The following is a 3,973-nucleotide window of genomic DNA, read 5'->3' on the forward strand; positions in this document are numbered from 1 at the left end:
CTGGTCCCTCAAGTTGCCAATGTTCTCTTCCTCCTCAAATTTTCACATAGGTACCTGTTTTTGCATGCCATGTTCCCCCAGTGTTACAGGGAGCATGGAAGAGTATGTATAAAGAGTAGACCTTACTTTGTATGGCAGAAGCAGCTGGAGGAGCTTTTGTGGGTTTGGGGTTTATGGCTCCGGCTTCATCTGGCCAACCTGGGTTCCTGGACAAAAAGGGAAATGGGAATAAAGACACAAAACTTCAAGGGATTGGAAGTGAAAAGCACAGGATGCCTGGATTGAACCTAAAACAAAACCTCATCCCAGTCTCTGACCCAGAGACAAAGTCCATATCAAAATTCACCATTGGAAGTCCTCTGTAGCTTGTTGGTGAGAAAGCACCCTATGGAGTTTTACTGACAAGTCACATTGTAATATTAGACAAAAAAAGGCTGTTGGATACATGCAAGCCAAGTCCACGTCTCTTTTTTATTAGATGCATTGTCGTATGAAATTGGGCCACTATAATCCACTGGAGAATTGAAGATAACTCGAAGGTAGATTATATGGAACTCTTCCCTTCAGATCTGGGATGATGTTGATTATTTTATTTTCTTAACTATTAACGCTATTGGTAAGCTGATCCTGTGGCTAAACACTAGACTAATTGAATCTCATCTATGCCCATAGTTAAGCAACAGATGATGAACATGCACCCCATTGTCATAACAGTGCTCCTGAGTTCTGACCTAGCAGATCTTTCCATAGCATCTATTCACACACCTATACAAAGGGCCATTACTGCAGCAAACTTAATGGATTGTTAAGTCTGTCATAAAGTGGGTAACATAGTGGGATGGGTGGATAAGAACAATTTGTTCCAATGGCCATGAAGGTATCTGAAGCAAGTGCTGTAGAGAACACACTACATCCTGGGCCATCACCAGTCATCTTAACTTTTGTCTTGACCCTAGACTTCAATGACTCCGGAAGAGAGAATGAGGCTAACGACTTTGTGCAACTATGCTTCACTTAAATCTAATTCACACACAAGTCAAGACAGACCCTCATGAGGTCACTGGTCCTCTTCAAAAATGAAGGATGAAAAAAAAAAAGAATATGAGAGATGAAAAAAAAGTAAAATGAAGGGTGAACAACAAAATGGAAAGTGAGGTTCCCCTAATCCACATGCCAGTACCATTATTGCACTGGATCAATGAATTCATATATGAAGTATATTATTCTTCCTCCTATCTCAAATACCTATATTTGTGAAAATACATGGGCTGGGGGACAGCTAGGTGGCACAGTGGATAGAGCACCAGCCTTGGACTCAGGAGGTCCTGAGTTCAAATCTGGCCTCAGACACATAACACTCACTAGCTGTGTGACTCTGGGCAAGTCACTTAACCCCAATTGCCTCACCAAAAAAAAAAAAAAGAAAAAAAAAAAGAAATATATGGGCTGGCCACTGTCCCCTGAATATGGGAAAGGACTGAAATACAAAGTACATGTAAGCCATTCCTTTTATACTTATCAAGTTTCAGGGCATCCACAATATTGAATACAACACCAAGGTCAGTATCCATTGTGTTACCAAAACAACAATGGAACAGTATACATGTATGATGTCCCAGAGGAGAGATGTGCACAGACCATGAGGTTTGACACTGATGATGGTCCATGAGAAGTGGACCTTGGATCAAATAGCAGAGGAAACCTAAAATGTGGGAAGACCTCCCCAGTGACATTCTAGAGAAAAGAGATACTCCAACTCCATCATCCTCCCCCTCAATTATACCTCTGCCAGCTGCAAAAGTGAAACAAAGAGCTATTATAATGACACTTTAGATATATCAGCTGAAGGGGGAGAGATAGTCCACACAAACTTTAATATGGCAAGTTGCCCCAGTAAAGGATCTTTTGTCAACTTCACACTTACAAATCAGATGTTTGTGACTATACTCTGTGGCTATAATGACATCCCTTGGCACCATTGGACCTGTTCAGGGGAAAAAATTTGAAAATTGATGCCCTTGACACTTTGAGACAGGTACTCTGATGGTACAAGAGAAAGAACAGTGGTCTCCAAATTCTGCTTGGGCCCACTATCCTGATGATAGACTTACTCTGTCCCTCACACACACACTTGGGCTTTATTTCATTCGTGGTGGTTCTGCTTATAAGACTTTACCTCCAAGTTGGGGAGGAATGGGAACCATAACCTAGCTAGTCCCTGAGCTGCAGACACACAAGACCTTGACTTCCACATCTGTCACCAACCTTGGGAGCTTCTTTAGGTTCATATAGGCATCACTTATCCTTTGGCTAAGAAACCCTCCAGATTCCACGCTTTCACCTGAGCCTTGTTTTCATGGCTTGGGATTTTAGAAATTGAGAAGGCACTAGTGAATATGTCTGCAGCTATAGAAGGTTCCAATGCCACCCTCCATGCTGTTTCCATTTTGTGGCTAGAGGCAGACCCCCTGTCTCAGGTAGTAGTTCAGGGTCAGATGGTATTAGATCTGAAACAAGTTTGACAAGGAGGAGTTTGTTCATTTATCAATACCATGTGTTGTTTCTATGTTGATAAAAATAAGCTAAGGCAAAATGTTACCAAGCTGAAAAACTTAATGAATGCAGACTTTGAGTAGTCCAGACTTGGTAAGATTCTAAAGGAGTCTCAAAGAACTTTGGGGGAAATTATGATGGAAAAAAGACCATAGGCCCAGGGAGAGCCCTATGGAGTAACTTAACATGGATATCCTTATTAGAAACTCCGATTAGTTTCTGTTTATTGACATATGCTGCCTATTGGCTATGCAATCTGTGCTATGATGCTAAATCTTAATGCACAAGGTCTACTAGTTTTCTTCATTTATAAGATAAAAGATTGTAAGATTTAGAACTGAGAGGGGCATTAAAAATAATCTAGTCCCAATATTATTTGTTTTATTGAACGGGTCTCTGGGAAGCAGGAGGGGGAGGGATACAGGGGAAAATTTTACCTCATCAAGAGAATGTAAGTTCCCTGAAGGCAGAGACCATTTTGTTTCTCTGTCTCTGTATCTAAAACACTCAGCATAGTACTAAGTACAAAGTAGTTGCTTAATAAATATTTTTTAAATTGAATTGAGAAATTCTGTGCCCAGGTACCCAGGGCTGGACCGAGCTGGGAGTGAAGGGGCACATTGGTACCTGGAAAAGGAGCAAGAAAGAGAGGGGGAGGTGGGGAAACTGCTCCACACCCAGGCTGTGGTTTCTGGTGGGGCCCCAGTGGCAACAGGTGAAGGGAAGTGTTTGTCACCCTCTTGACAAAGACAGTCAAACAAAAGCCCAGGTTAGGCTGGCTGGCAACAAGGGTGGCAAATAAATAAGCAAATAAAACCTGTCATGGCACCAGGGTCATGGTAGCCATGACAACTGATGGACACCCCTGAAACACTGTAAGGTGAGAGCAGGGTTCAGGTTTCATTCATTCATGACCAACACATGTGCAACATACACCCAGCACATTCACACCAGCCTCTTAGATATATTCACACACATGAACACAGACGTATGTACACACATGGCCAGTGTATACATATTTATACAGTCCTGGCTGACTGAAATCTTTTGTGGAGGCCACCTGCAGAACAAATGTCTGGAGGAGGCAGGCAATAGGAAAACGAAGTTCTTTTCTCTCCCTCCGAATGTCTCCACAACAGGATTTCATCTCTGAACATCAGCAGTAGCCAGCATCCTTCATGCGCCTATATAACTCTCACCCCCATCAGACCAGATGTGTATCAGGCTGGAGGGCTTAGGAATACAGATGAATGAATGGATAGTAGACAAAGGCATGCATTCTAACTCAGACCCTAGTCCCTAAAGGTGAGCTGACTGAATAATATCCCAAGGAAAGAAGAAATTTCTGACACCTAAAGAAATGAGCTACCTTGGGAGGTAACTTCAAGAGTTCCAAGAAAAGACTAATGGACCACTTTAG

At 42.2% G+C, this 3,973-nt stretch overlaps 1 pseudogene; it reads left to right on the forward strand.

Moving 5' to 3' along the window:
- Positions 1-662: 662 nt before the first annotated feature.
- On the forward strand, positions 663-2,636 carry LOC114050828 (annotated as a pseudogene).
- Positions 2,637-3,973: the final 1,337 nt, after the last annotated feature.

This window comes from Vombatus ursinus, unplaced genomic scaffold (genome assembly GCF_900497805.2).
Source record: "Vombatus ursinus unplaced genomic scaffold, bare-nosed wombat genome assembly UNPS02014801.1, whole genome shotgun sequence".
Classification (NCBI taxonomy): domain Eukaryota; kingdom Metazoa; phylum Chordata; class Mammalia; order Diprotodontia; family Vombatidae; genus Vombatus; species Vombatus ursinus.